Source organism: Sinohyriopsis cumingii, chromosome 8 (genome assembly GCF_028554795.1).
Source record: "Sinohyriopsis cumingii isolate HCF-2022 chromosome 8, ASM2855479v2, whole genome shotgun sequence".
Classification (NCBI taxonomy): Eukaryota; Metazoa; Mollusca; class Bivalvia; order Unionida; family Unionidae; genus Sinohyriopsis; species Sinohyriopsis cumingii.
In genome coordinates, this window is record NC_142968.1 from 124,160,903 (window position 1) to 124,178,265 (window position 17,363).

The following is a 17,363-nucleotide window of genomic DNA, read 5'->3' on the forward strand; positions in this document are numbered from 1 at the left end:
GCTTATAAACGCTTGTTTACTATTATCAGGTACCAACTAATAACTATTGAAGATGCGTTCTCTAATCACATTCTAAACGGCTTTTTGCTGTACTGACAGTGAAGTGTAGATGTCACGAGCTTTGCCAATGTGTGCACTTTGTAAAAAATGAGTCCAATGCTCCCTGAGCCATTTCCGGTCCTCAGCATTTTATAAAATCAAAATGAGGAATATATGTAACTGTTTATTTTCCGTTTAAAACCTGCTATCATAATAATCTTAAAAACATCAAAACTTTAATTCGGGTGTAAATTCAGCATTATGATGTTCACTTGCCAGCTCATATTATTTTGATGTACCTTGAAATACCCTTTATTCCTTTTCACTTTCACTTTCTCGCCCGTTTCTCTTTCTGAAGTTGAATTCGTTTCTCTATTTTCTCTTTCCTCTTTCTCTAATTGCATATGCACTTGTTTTGCTCTCTCTTATGTCTACAATTGCATTTGGTTTTCTTCTTTCTTCAACTGTATTAATCTCTCCTTTTTATTCAGTTGCATTCTCCTACCTATTTATCTAATTTCATTTATCGTTTTTGAATCTCATGCTTATTTAACATATTTCGTTCTTTTATTTTAATTTCAATTACATGTACGTTAGAGCCAATTGAAAGCTGATTAATCAAAACCAAAACACTTTAATTAAAATACTTTTTTTCCACCAACTACTGGACCAAATATTATTTATTTCGTTAAAAAGGCCTTAGCCTTAGAGATTCCAGATTTCCTGGCAAGCTGAAGTAATTCATCGTTTTTTAAGAAGTCTAACTTTTCCTGGTTATGATTTGAAATAAAGACCGCCACTTTACATGATATTGCAATAGCTTGTTGGTTTCACTAAAGATGTTTTAATGTGAAATAATAACGGGGACGTAGAAAACTAACAAAAGTTAATTTAAATCACAGAAACGTTTTCTGAAATATTTTAGAGAAATTCTTATCCTGGACAAGCTCCTAATTTTTTCTTAACGAGTCTATGCTATTAAAATAACAAGACGAAAGAGTAACGAGCAGAACGTATTGTATAATTCAGCCAATAAAATATTTTCCTAGAATACAAATTGCAATAAATAAATAAAGGAATGTAGCTTACCATATTGAAAATGAAATCCCAACATAATCTTAGAATTACAGACACAATTACTAACAATAAATGTTCTGAGCAAACATTAGTGGAAATCAAAATTAAGTCCAACGCTGACGGTTTTGATGTGCCACTGGCGCCTTGTGTAGTATTTTTGTACCTTCAGTCTTTTGTTGAAAAACAGTAATATAATTCCAGGTTTCAAATCGCTATTTATTCTAGTGAATGTCTCTGCCCAAGTATACTTATTTTATGAGAACTCTGTATTTACACAGACAAATCAATTGAATTGATTAGTTTGTAGAAACAAACTCCTCCCCCAAATGAACTACTAAGTACGACAATAATACAAACCGATCCTGCTTCAATATATTATAGCACGAATGAATAATTCTTCCAGTAACATGATTATATAGCCAACTGCTTGACCTCAGGTCACAATTAACTTTTCCTAAAACAAAATTACCTTATGGAAAAAAAATCTTTGCTATAATTAGCAGTCTGTTACTAAATTATTATATAAATTGTGTAGTAAACAATAGGCAGACCAATCAGTTCATAAAGAATTGCACTTTTCAAGGCACTAATTGAGATAAACTTGTTTACCATAAAACCAAAATCAGTCTTTCAGGTCAGGTAGAAAATGAACTTAATTTTGGACAACGTCAAGTCCACCATATAATGTCACATTTTCAATAGCATATGATAAAAAATAAAATAAAAGGCAAAGTAACAATCAAAGCAAATGAAATATACATAACTGCACGCCAGTTTTATTACTGTTTTTCTCTCACAGACCCGATCCTTCTGATGTATATGAGTATAATGTTGGATGCTAGACAATCATATTGTGGGATTGTTTCATTATGAGTGCAAAATGTAATTTAAGTTTTACACGTACCACTTGAACTCTTTAAATTTCACGCTGTAAGTTTAAGTCGTCTTTCTAAAGTTTCTGTAAATGCGCTTTACCTCTAATAATTGTGAAAATAATTTTTGGGACAGAAATAAATTCGTTTGGCGCGAATCTGGACTCATTGTGTTGTGGCAGAAGTGGAGAGCGTTGATTCGGGCTCTCTCTTGTGTTCTTTGAAATCTCTTGCATGGATCTGAGCAAACACTTTAGCTATTGTCTGAGGCAAAACGGTAAGTCGTCCCCCCCCCCTTACTTTCTTCTAGTTTCTCTCTGGAATAGTTTCACTTTGATTGCAAAGAGTTGCATTTGACTAAGTTTTGCACGCAACGGATCCCTGAATATAGGGCGAGCGTCTTAGAGTCGTAGCACACATTTAACTTTTAAACAGTCAAGATGGAAGAGTCAAGACATTATACCCTTCTGGTTATGGTTTTCGCACAAACAGCCGTTATTGCCATCACAAATGCCTAGAGAGTCGTTTCAATGTTTACTTCGGCGAAGACGAAGGACTACTCCTCCTCTCGAGATAAAAGTCAATACTTGCTATATCTGCAAGGAGAAAGGGCACTGGGTCCCAGAATTCCCACAACGTCAACATTTTATAAATATCAGTTCGTTTTGAACGTCATTCACGTTATAAAGCTAAACATATTTAGAAAACTTGCAAAAGGAGGTATGCAATTAATACAATATCACATTCGTGATTTGTGCTGAGTAGGGGTAAAGAACTCGTCTGATATGGCATATCAATACATTTCGGCTTGAGGGAATCGACTTATCCCTATGCCATGTCAAACTCATTCATTCCATCAACTGAGAGAAATATACGTTTAAGATTTGTGTATTTATCACGTAATATTTGTTTTCTCCCTTAATTGTACATTGCCATACTGCACTCCCTGATACCCAACAACACACAGGTCTAAACATAATTATTGTTGTCAATGCTGCAATGTTATGTATTTTCCTAGCGCGTCATTGATGCTATGGAATGTCATGCTTTAGAAAATAATAATATTACATCGAAATATATGGAGTTCATTTCCTTCATGCGCTGCATAGCGGGACGAAATGTGTTCACGTTAGAGTTACTACGAAATATAGAAAAAGAAGCATATACAAAATACTTTATTAGAACTGAATAACCCCTTTTCAAAGTTAAATCTTGTTCATATGCTCACATACAAATATAGTATCATATTCCCAATACTACATTGTCTTGTGTGATAAATATAGCTTGATGGTTTTATTGCATGGCAGGAACGACTCTACGTTATCGAATAATGTTGGTAAGTATTTATTAAGGTGTGAAATTCGATTGTACTTTACTACTTTAATAACTTATTCCGTTACTGGTATCCCAACATGGTATATGAAACATTTTTTCATCGCACAACGCATCATTCAGAAAACAGAATTTAGCGGCCACCTAGGAAAAATAAACAAATGATGGAAAATGATTTATATCATTTACCCAATGACACAACACTTCAATTGCATTGTAGACTTTGCACAGAAACAACCGAGGAAACTAATTATATGCAGACGGAATTTGATACACGTGGTCATGAATTTATTTGCTAATTGTGGTCGATCAAGTTCAAGTTGTTTGTGCACATTATATCAAAAATATATTACTTGAGATAGTAAACTTAATCAAAGCTATATATAAAGAATGTTTCTCAACAATTTAAACAATGTACCTGTGGGAATTAAAGTGTCTTTCCAATTTCTAGGATTCAGAGGTCGAGCAAAAGAAATAGAATTTAAAGCAATATTATCCATCTTGCTAGTGTGATGATTTCAAAAACTAACATAATGTTATTGCTTACAGATCCATAACAAACATATATTACTGAAATCAACGCATTTACAATTTTGTAAACTAAGTACATACAATTAAAAATAGTTTGTCCTGCGTACATGAACCAGTGCATGAAACACAGACAGTAAGAAATACACCATCTGAATCATCTGGTAACACAGTGACAATTATCAAACAATGATATAATTTGCACGAGGAAATACATTCTTTTTTGACCATATAACGCAATTGCGGAAGACTTAGATTAACAATTACGATGTTCTATAATATCTGTATATTTCTACTTCATGCAGTGACATACGCGATTTACATGTGATATCGCTGACCTCAAGGGACAGTCCCATGCCCTGATTTGAGAGAAAGAAATACAACAAAAATCTTGACGTGTCATTTAAATTTCAATTATTTTTCTTTTTGTCTCATTGATGGAAGGTTGACCTAGATAACTTTTTCCAGCTTGATCATGACGTTAGGGACGATACTTAACGATTTAGTTACATTAACAAAATTACATCTGAACATGTTAAAGGTGGTATGTGGTATTTATAAGATAGATGACATGTTAAAGGTGGTATGTGGTATTTATAAGATAGATGACATGTTAAAGGTGGTATGTGGTATTTATAAGATAGATGACATGTTAAAGGTGGTATGTGGTATTTATAAGATAGATGACATGTTAAAGGTGGCATGTGGTATTTATAAGATAGATGACATGTTAAAGGTGGTATGTGGTATTTATAAGATAGATGACATGTTAAAGGTGGTATGTGGTATTTATAAGATAGATGACATGTTAAAGGTGGTATGTGGTATTTATAAGATAGATGACATGTTACGCCTTGAAAATGACGACATATTTCATTTGCATTTCAGAAATGAAATATGTGTCTACAAAATTAAGTGACCCATTGTATGGTTATGGACGGTCATATAATAATAATAATAATAATAATGCTGATTTAGTACAGTATCTAATCTTCAAAGGCTTTAAGCTCTGGCACGCAACGAACGTTGCTTTCTATGACTTCGTTTTAACATTAGTGACAATGGGAATACAAGTTCCATAAGAGGAATACAGGTTTTAGAAGCGTTGTACACACGAATTGTCAGACGTATTCATTGGACTGTAGGCAGTTTGCGAAATGTAGCATTGTACCAGATTTTATATTTGGTTCTTGATCGAACCGAGAGTCAGTCTGGGTTACAGAGGATATTAGAAATGTGCTCAGTTCTTGGTATATTCTCATCAGCTGTGTTTTTGAATGTTATGAGGGTTTGTAGTAGATACTGCAACAAGCCGACAAAACTGAATTACAATAGTCAAGTCTAGAAAATGCTACAGAATACATAAGTGATATTTCGACATCATCCGAAAAGAAATTGTGAATGGAACGCTTTTCACGCCTCCATATATATTGGGCTACATGAATTCATGACATATCGGTATAATAAGAGAGTTCTGCATGGAGTGACACCTATACGTCTTACTGTCCGCGTAAATTGTGATGTATTGTTTAAACGTATTGTTTGGGGTAAAGGTTATGATAAGAAAATCTTTGGTTTTGTGTTCAGGATGGTTCAGTTCTAACATCATTCATCTGCAGATTGTTACATGCAATTATGATACAGACATTCAACACCAATATTTAACATCAATTGATCATGCCTCTATGATTTGATACATAAAATTGTGATGAAGAGATCAAAAAATGGTAAGAACTCCATCCGAATCACACAACACTGATGTCTGAGTGCTTAGATTCAATATTCCTTTCAATGACAGATGTTATCAGTATGTCTCTCTTATCCAGGGAATCCCATCATAGTATCAAAACTGCCATTTGTAAATCTCTTATGCTGAAGAAACGAACGCCAGGCCCTAACAATTTAAAGAAATAACACCATTTTATAAAAGCCGAATTGATGAACAAATTTTAGAAAAAGTCGTTATATTGGAACTTGTGTCTCAGGTGAATTCAAACAATCTTTTTAGCAATGTACTTTCGGCATTTCGCCCTCGCCATCTTATTGAAACTGCCTTTATGACTTATGTTTTTGTGATCCACAATCGTAAACAGTCTTCGACTTCGCCGAATTTCGATTATTAGAACATACGTACAAGATTAATAACGTTAAATTAACAACTTATTGCGAACAATCAATGTTCAAGCAGTGACAACTGTGTTGTTAAACATATATTTCATGGATTGTATTTTTTTACATGAGAATCTGAAAACAGGTCCTGAGGATCGACCGGAAAGAAGATCGTTAGAAGTAGTATCCATATATACCTTGACATAGCTTGTTTGCAAGCTTGAATAACTCATTGCTGCTGTAACTTTCAATGATCTTAGTACTGTAGTACTACATAGATAATATATGATTACCTCATTTTTACCTACCACAGGATATGGAATACGCAATTAGAAAGCTTTCATTTCTACGTCACAGCTTGCAGATGCTCCATTATAATGTAAATTAATGTCTTCTCCAACGTCGATTTCACGCACCTTGTCGACATATGAGAACTAAGTATTTGTATTTCACCCAAAATTAACACTTAAATTGTTATTTTAATAGTATATAACCATCAAATACTTTCATAAGTGTAATACGAATGGAAAATAAATGCATCATTTACGTGGGAAAAGAACGAATCAGCTCTAAACTTGTATTTTGACTTACTTTTTTGACCTACATTTTGACAGTTATAATCGTGATCTAGTCCGTAAAGTTTGAAATCTAACCTCTTAAATATTTATTATGACTTGACACACAGTTTTGTTCTGAATAAACGTGAATAATTTTGTTTTGCAACATAACTATGTAAATTTAATAACGTTTTGTTCTTTATTCAACATTTTACAAGAGATGTAGTCTTGCACACCGATCAGGGGTGTTTCCAGCATTTCTAAAATGTCATTGGTTACATTGGTTACATATGAATTTACCTTTGTCAAAATAAACAATAACTTTATTTATTAAAACCAAAATCACAGCTCATGACCATGACTTAGAGTTCTGTAGCATATCACTGGTTAGAAGCTAAACGTTGTTTTATCCAAATAATAGAAGAATTACATTTATTTAAATCATGGATACATGGTTATATCGCTAAGCAATCCAACAATGAAAAATTTCCAACTTGATTCATTACAGACAGCTACAAGATTGCAGAACCCAAATTAGTGCAAATACATTACCTGAAAAGCAATTTTAGAGAATAAGCTGGGAGAACATTTCAAACTTATTTTAGAAGAAACTTGAATATAAACATTTTGGAGAAATTTACCATAACGAAACGAAGGAGGAAACAATTTATAATTGATAGGTGGGACTTTTGCACGAAATGTGATTACAGAAATAGACTTGACAGGACAGTTTCACGATTAGTAGGATATGAGAGAAATGGTTGGATAAAGGTGATTGGGAATAACTGATTATTGCATGATGTCCATAAACTATTGTTGAATAATATGTGACATATACATTCTTATTTCATTGTATTCCCTCAAAAGATTCTAAGTGATCTCTTGAAATTGACTTTCAACTGTTTCTGAGAATCCCTTCATAAAGTTTTAGGTTTTCGAGTCCTGAGGAAAGGTGCTGTGATATATATATATATATATATATATATATATATATATATATATATATATATATATATATATATATATATATATGCAGTATTATCTGTACATAGGTTTATTTTCGATAACACTGACGAGGCAATCCTACCATTGAGACCATGCCTATAGCTGGGATATATTATCCAATATTTCGGAAACGAACTGTATTCAAAATATACCTCTCATATATGTTAACCTCAAAATAGGTCTACTTTTTTCTTGAATATATTTCAATCTACTAAAGACTTAGAGTTGGTACGAAGACAAATAATGACATTTAAGTGCATGCATTCTATTTTAGAAGGTAATATCCCATATTATTATAGAACATAATACTCGTTAATTAAATCTGGCATTCGTATATGAGAAAGGTTACGTAAACTCCAGTCTCTTCCACACAGATACAAATACGTTACTTAAACTCCCGTCTCTTCCACACAGATACAAATACGTTACTTAAACTCCAGTCTCTTCCACACAGATACAAATACATTACTTAAACTCCAGTCTATTCCACACATATTCAAATACGAAATAAGCTGCATCATGATGAAAATTTATGTACGATGTCACATGTTGTTAACGATGTTAGACGAACCATACCGTAATTTACTATGTGATGTTTCAGCTAGATACAGATTTTCATGTCCCCATATTACATTCCAGTAGGTAAGATTTTGTACAAGGGGTGTAGTCATAGTTATAATTGCAGAGTTAGAAGAAAATCTAATTTCTGTAAACTTTTAAACAATAGATCAAGAATCGTACGGGCTTCATCAATATCTTTATCCATGCCTTGAAGAACCGCCTCAATTTAAAGAAGAAAAATACCTAAATATTTACAACGATCATATGATATAAATTATTTTTGTAACTTCTTCAAGTGTCTTTCCACAAAATTCATTGTTTTCCTTATGATATAATTATAATGTACTTTCCAATGCTTGCAGTATTGAATATAACTTAACGTTGTATTTCGCAATCAAATAACACGTAAACGAGACTGGTATATGATATATTCCCGTGTTGTGATGCAAATATAATGAACGTAAATCATCTCTTTAGTGCCTCAGCAATGAATGCTATCAAGGTCACTGGCAGTGCCTCAGCAATGAATGCTGTCAAGGTCATTGGCAAGCTTAGCGACGAATTGGCCTAACGCTTTGAGTTATATTTTGCGTTCACATTGTTTCGGAATTCACACAACCTCTCCGTTTTTCTCTAACATACATTTCTTAATGTGTCATACATTAATATTACGAACAGTATGATCCATTAGTTTCCTGGGAAAATGACAAATTAGTTATAAGTATTATGTATGTTTTTAATTATGGACTATTCCAAGCTGCGTGCTTAAAACTCTTGCAACAGTTTGTTTATACACCGTGCATTTTGACAATTTAACGTCGAATGAGTACAGCCCTACATATAAACTACAATAATTCGGACCCATATTCGTACCAGAGTACAGTAAGGTGATTGCGGAAATGTAAAATATATTTAATAAACTGACACAACAACAACAAATATATTTTCATCCCAGACATTCTCATTTGCGTTTGAATTTTCCCCTTACAAAAGTAGTTGTAACATGATGCTGATCACATTGTGATAACATAACCACTATGGTGTGAACCTATTTGTACCAGTACGCACCTGTACATTGTATAGGGGTACGTTGACACGTATATCTTCTGTACCACGACGCACATATATATTGTATAAGGGGAACGTTGACACGATTCTGAAAAAATGACCATAATGTATAACTCTCTGCAGTTTAAAATTTCATCTTGTTTGTTTAAGTTATATGATCAAAATACACGGTGTAATCAGGGCCGGCGCTACCATATAGGCAAACTAGGGAGCCGCCTAGGGCGCTGATTTCAGGGGGCGCATTTTTTTAAAAAAAAATATTGTTTATAAATTTTGAAATTGATAATTTCCTGGGGGGGGGGGCGGGGGGCGCGAAAGAATCTAATCTTGCCTAGTGCGCCAGATAGTCTGGCCGGGTCTGGCGCCGGCCCTGTGTGTAATAAAGGAAGTGTTTTGATAAACCAAACTATTACACTTATTTCATACATAGTGTGAATCTCAACAAATGTGCTTCAGTATTGCCATTCATATTCAGTAGCCTTTCCTCTTTTATTAACCTTTTGCTCGTTATACAGTCTGGTATTCTAATCAAATGCGTTTTCATGACGTCGAACATATTTATGTTTATATGAGACGTAGCGTTCGTATAAGTCAATAATTCATTTCCATTCAGAGAGCTTTTCAACTGTAAGCTGTTTTGGTTTACTTGTTTTTTTTTCCTGCGAAAAAAGAATTCTCCACAGTTTGTCCACTTCGTTGTAACGTAGGGTTAAAGTCGGAAGACTGATATAGATCTAACATGACTATATCAGTCAAAATATAGATCTATTATGACTATAATAATCACAATGTACATATATCATGGTTATAGTAGTCACAATGTAGACCTATCATTACTATTGAAGAACAAATGCAGATCTATCACCAGTATAGTGGTTAAAATGTAGATATATCAAGACTATATTGGTCAAAATGTAGATATACCACGATTATGGTAGTCACAATGCAGATATATCATGACTATATTAGTCGAAATGTAGATATAGCATGACTATTTTTTAGTCAAAATGTAGGTATATCATGACTATATTAGTCAAAATGTAGATATATCATGACTTTATTAGTCAAAATGTAGCTATATCATGACTATATTAGTCAAAATGTAGATATATCATGACTATTGTAGTCACAATGTAGATATATCATGACTATATTAGTTAAAATGTAGATCTATCATGATTATAATAGTCACAATGTAGATATATTATTACTATATTAGTCAAAGTGTAGATATATTACGACTATATTAGTCAAAATGTTGATATATCATGACTATATTAGTCAAAATGTAGATATATCACGATTATATTAGTCGAAATGAAGATATATCATGACTATATTTTAGTCAAAATGTAGGTATATCATGACTTTATTAGTCAAAATGTAGATATATCATGACTTTATTAGTCAAAATGTAGCTATATGATGACTATATTAGTCAAAATGTAGCTACATCATGACTATTGTAGTCACAACGTAGATATAACATGACTATATTAGTCAAAATGTAGATCTATCATGATTATAATAGTCAATATGTAGATATATTATTACTATATTAGTCAAAGTGTAGATATATTACGACTATATTAGTCAAAATGTTGATATATCATGACTATATTAGTCAAAATGTAGATATATCACGATTATGGTAGTCACAATGTAGAAATATCATGACTATATTAGTCGAAATGAAGATATATCATGACTATATTTTAGTCAAAATGTAGATATATCATGACTTTATTAGTCAAAATGTAGATATATCATGACTTTATTAGTCAAAATGTAGCTATATGATGACTATATTAGTCAAAATGTAGCTACATCATGACTATTGTAGTCACAACGTAGATATAACATGACCCTATTAGTCAAAATGTAGATCTATCATGATTATAATAGTCACAATGTAGATATATTATTACTATATTAGTCAAAGTGTAGATATATTACGACTATATTAGTCAAAATGTAGATATATCATGACTATATTAGTCAAAATGTAGATCCATCATGATTCTAGTAGTCACAATGTAGATATATCATGATTCTAGTTGTCAAAAGGAGATATTTCATGACTATAGTAGTAACATTTAGGAAAAAGCATGATTATATTAGTCATAATATAAATATATCATGATTATATTGCTAAACATTTTGATCGATCATGACTATAATAACCAAAATGTAGGTCTACCATGACTAATAGTAGTCAAATGTAGATCTCACATGATTATAGTTGGGAACCCGAGTGGTCTAATAGTCTAAAGCGCTCTCCATTACGGATCACTGCCATCTCACCTCTGCCTTCGTGGGTTCGAGTCCAGGATCCGGCCAATGTGGGCATGTGAAAACGTTTGCCAATAACTTCTCGTGGGTCGGTGATTCATCCAGGGGTTTTCCCGGGTTCTTGCTCTACAATTAATACTGGCCGCCATGTGAAGCCTCTCGTGTGCTGAAAACTGGCGTTAAAACCCCACAACAACAACAACAAAAACATGAGTATAGTTGTCAAAAGGTAGATCCCTCATAACTATAGTGATCAAAATGTACATCTATCCATAGTGGTCAAATGTAGATATATTATGACTAATAAGCAAAATGTTGGTCTACCATGACTAATAGTGGTCAAATGTAGATCTATCATGACTATGGTAATAAATAAATAGATATATAATGATCATAGTATTCAAAATGCATCTATGTCATGGTTATAATAGTCAAAATGCAGATATATCATGATTATAGTAGTTCAAATGTATTTCTATGATGACAATATTTGTCAAATATGTAGATCTATCATGATTATATTCGTCACAGTGTAACTGTATCATGACTATTGTAGTCCAAATCTAGATCTGGCATGACTATATTATTAAAAATGTAGATCTATGATGATTTTGTGGTCAAATTGTAGATATGTATAGAAGTCATAATGAAGTCATAATGTTGATCTATCATGATTACAGTAATCAAAATGTATATCCATCATGATTAGAGTAATCAAAATGTATATCTATCATGATTACAGTAATCAAAATGTATATCTATCATGATTACAGTAATCAAAATGTATATATATCATGATTACAGTAATCAAAATGTATATCTATCATGATTACAGTAATCAAAATGTATATCTATCATGATTACAGTAATCAAAATGTATATCTTTCATGATTACAGTAATCAAAATGTATATCTATCATAATTAGAGTAATCAAAATGTATATCTATCATGATTACAGTAATCAAAATGTATATCTATCATGATTACAGTAATCAAAATGTATATCTATCATGATTGCAGTAATCAAAATGTATATCTATCATGATTGCAGTAATCAAAATGTATATCTATCATGATTACAGTAATCAAACTGCGTATCTATCATGATTGCAGTAATCAAAATGTATATCTATCATGATTACAGTAATCAAACTGCATATCTATCATGATTATAATTGTCAAAATGTAAATCTATCATGACTATAGTAATCAAAATGTAGATCTATCGATAGTAGTTAAAAGTAGATCTATCATGATTACAGTAATCAAAATGTTAGAACTCTGCCTAAAGCTAAAAGTATGTTCTAGTTACCATATACAATATGTAGAACTGTATTAGTAAGTATATATACATCTTGTACTCTCCAGCATGTACCATTACAATTGCATGGAATTAGTCGGTAGAGCAATTTTGGTGGTCTTTTTGCTAACATTTAGAAAACAACATTTATTCAGCCTTCGATGGTAAAGTGGTCTTTAATATTTTTATTTTTATGACAGCTTGTATAGTTTAACAAAAATAAATACCGTCAATACCATATAATTATACATATTTACGATTTTTAAAAAATGACAGTTTGTTAGGCTTCGATGGTCAAACAACTGCACGTTTGATATATTATCAAGTTGAAAGGAAGTCTTCGCCATATATTTCTTAATATAATTACTTCTCATGAGAATGATATGGATAATGTCACCGACTAGCCTTTGAAAGAAGAAACATCCAGGGGATACCTTCCGACTGACTATAACAAGTGGTAGTTTGTTACGTTCTCACTACCCCTCCTCGCCAAATATACTAATCAGCTGTAATATTGACATAAAATACTTTATAATTATATTAAGATGGAACGCATCGTGTAAAGGCTGTCATGTAACTTCAAATCTATCTTTCGATATGTAAGTCTGCAACGTCTTTATTGTAAAACGTAATTACAGTTGTTTACAAATATCTGCTGATGTCATCGTCTGGCGTTGGATAGTAACAATTTGTCTTGAAAATGTCCATTACGTGAAGTGAATCTAACACAGAGAAGACAAAAAATACTAAAATTGTACATTTTCTGGCTCTTATCTTAGGACGGATCTTAACCATAAAAGATGTGCGATCACTCGATGAAAAGGAAGATATTTCGATATTACCAAAAATTATCACTATCAACACCAAAAGATATAGACTTTAACGAGCAACTTTTCGATTTTGTGCACAAAACTAGTATTTTATGAAAACATATGCCAGGGACATGCATTGAAAAAGTCTCACACATGGTGTTTTCATAATAAACAGATTCATGGAAAGATTCATATTTGAAAATAAAGCTTTCATCTGGTTAATTGTATAAAAAAAACCCAGCTAAGTCGCGCTATTCTGCAAATGCATGTGCGCTGATACAACAAGGCAAACTAGAAAATATTGAAAAAATAATTGTGGCATGTAGGATATTAAACATTGCTAAGCCACTGCACCTACTCGGCCGAGAGACGGATCAAGTATTTCGCGGCAAAGCCAATTTGAAACTGTCATGATATAACGACAAATGGTTTTCCTGACCCTTGAATATATATATATATATATATATATATATATATATATATATATATATATATATATATATATATATATATATATATATATATATATATATATATATAGTTATGGTAGATCTACATTTTGACAACAATAATCATGATTGATCTACAGTTGGACTACTAATATCATGGAACAGTTATGCAGCGCATCTTAAGTCACTCACCGGGTTGCTCAAATATGTGTGATCAGACAAGCACTGTAGAAAGTTTAATTGCGCTCACCAGAAAAGATGTAAAGTGGCTGGTTTGGTGTCCAAGCTGCAAAAGAGTTTTATCAGACTGATTTGCTATTTCTTCGCACGATAGTGTCTGCGATGGACAGGGTGAGTTACGCACCTACAAATATGCACTAACCATTGTCGATGTGGCAAGCAGATAAAGAAAAGCTTAGCCGTGAACGTCAACAGATTCTGCAAATGACCCAGATGCACTTAAGCGCAGTTAATTCACGCGACCCACTGACATGGCTACGATTGTTACAATTAGGTCCGAGCAAAGAATTTATTTCATCTGTGACTGTAATGTTGACCAAACACAATGTGCCATTACGAGTCGAGATTATCAGCGTATTTTGTGATCAAGTTATTTTCTGGCGATTTAATCGCACTTTTTTTGGAACAGTTATTCGGTCAATAATACTTGCTGTTGAGACAAGAGCGGTCACATGAATGGACACCTCCATTTATTATAGCAGCATTAAACGATGACGTTACACGCACTACGCGATCAAAACTTGCCGATGCGTTTCAACAATAGATCTTTACTGTTACTCATAATATTATCTCACAGCTTGCACCAGTAAAACTATTAGGATACTAGTTAGTTCGGTATCTTTATGAGCCTGGAGAGTTGGAAGGTGGACAATAAGATTATGTCACTGACGCGATATCTGTTTACCATTTCAGAACGGAGTGATACTCCAAAACAATCAAACCTTTACTGTTTGGGCCATCATCATCTGATGGACCAAAATCTCCGGTTTGTACGACAGGAATTGCATGTTGTTTCAGGAAATATGGAAGTGAAAACAGGATTTGTTTTGACACGTTGATCCACTGCACGCAACAGTATCAATCTTAGGTTGGCTTGCAGTAACATGATAACCATACATGCATGTGGCAAATTCCATCAGGGTGTATCCATCAGATGTTTTTCAGATAACAGCTGGTCTCAAATTCATTCGTCAAACTGGGCTGTATCATATGCATCATCGGTGGAGACATGCATCAGGAGCGAATCAGTGTCGATGTACAGTATCATGACCCGATTCTGATAAAGCGGTTTAAACTTGTCATGGTAAGATACATACATGAGCAGATTCAACAAGTCTACCACGATCGCACCTAAATTGATTGACTTTGTCAGTTTTATTTTGAATTTCTTTTTGTGAACGGTAATATTTCCACAATCAAAGACGTTTCTGACTCAAAGACCTTGCCTTCATTGCGCCTTCGATGTTTATCATGCTCACTTTTATTAGAAAATGGATCCACTGGAATCCATTTGCGCAGATTCTTGATGGTGTCCCCAATCGCGACATGACTGTCTTTCGCTCACCTGCATTACATGTAATAGTTTTTATCCAATCTCTGGCGTGAATGTATGCTGTGGATTTTCCATGTTACAACAGCAGTAACAGTCGCGACTAGTGAGCAGTTTGTGAGTTTTGAATGTATGCATGCACATATACTTTTTACCTGATGTGACACTAGAGCAGTCGATCAGTATCCTTTATCCATAAATAGTACAATATTGATTCTAATTCGTTCATTTCTGTCACTGAGCAACAAAAAATTAATCGGAATACGCTTGTGAGTAACATGGACACATAGTGTCAGCGGATAATACGTGTACACAGGCGTAGTCGATACCTTTTTGTGATTTTATATATATATATATATATATATATATATATATATATATATATATATATATATATATATATATAATTTACATTGTGAGCTAGTTTTTAAATACTTTTTTATATTTCAATACATGTTATTGTAATGCAACATTGTATGTTGCACTTGACCTTGTTCAAAACTGAGTTCATTTCTGCTTGACCTGATTGATTTTTTTATTAATTGTAAACAACTAATACATAGCTAATATATATTCTCTCTGTATAGATTTAAAATCACTGTTATTATTATTGGAAGAAGTAAATATGTTTATTTGGGTCGAGGTTTTGTAATTTTCTAAGTTAATATACATAGTCCAGATTATTGTTTTGTACATATCAGAATCATTCTACAAAGTTATATACCAAATGGTAATGTTTTTTTTTGTTGTTGTTGAAAATGCTAAATGTGAACTGAGGTAAAATAGATAACTAGACTATCTTGCAACTGTGAGGACTTGGTCATTCGTGCTTTAAGTTTTAGCAGAATCAAGCTGTATGTTGCATTTCTTTATTTCGGGTCTGGTTAAAGACATTCACTGGAAGTTATTGCGTATTCAAATCTTGAATTATATTTTTGCGATTCAACAAAATGTTGTTGAAATATTTATAGAATCTACTGAATGAAAAATGAAACAGATGAAAATAATTTCAAGGATAATAGTACAATAAAATAATAGAGACTTTCCAAGTTGTAAAGGGCCAATCATATGTTTCTTTTGCGAACATTCAGAACTCAGAATGCTTATCTGTATATGTTAAAGGTGGTTAATTTTAACATATTGGGTTTATTGTTTGCTGTTTAATTTAATCGGTGATATGCTCGTCCTCAGATGTGCCTTAGTGGAACAATTATCAACAGTATCATCACGATCTGTAACTTTTAATGTTCATAGTAGCATTGAATCAGATGCATTTTCAAACGACTGAGGCATTCCAGACGACAAAAGCACGACTGCGACAGTCCTCAGAAGAAGTATTGGTAAAAGCAATTAACCATGCCGACCCTAGTGAATAAATAGAGTCCTAAAGATTTTCTTTACATGATTTGAAATCGGAGGAGTTAATCGAGACTGTTGACTTTACAGATTTGTAGACAGTAATCAAAAAAAGTGTTCAGTGGCACTAAACCTATTTTTGGAATACATTAAAATGTGTTCTTGATTACTTTTTGCTAAAATGTTGCTATTGTATAAATCGCATATTTTATGAAATAGATCTTACCAATATGAATATATTAATCCATCCTGCAATTAAAACGTAAGTAAGAACTATTTATGTATAAAGCAGCATGTAATGCATGGAATTTGTATTATTTTAATAAATCAATTAACATTTGATCATATACAAAATACTGACTATCTTGAGGGCAGAACGTTAAAGCATATACATCAGTTAATATATATATATATATATATATATATATATATATA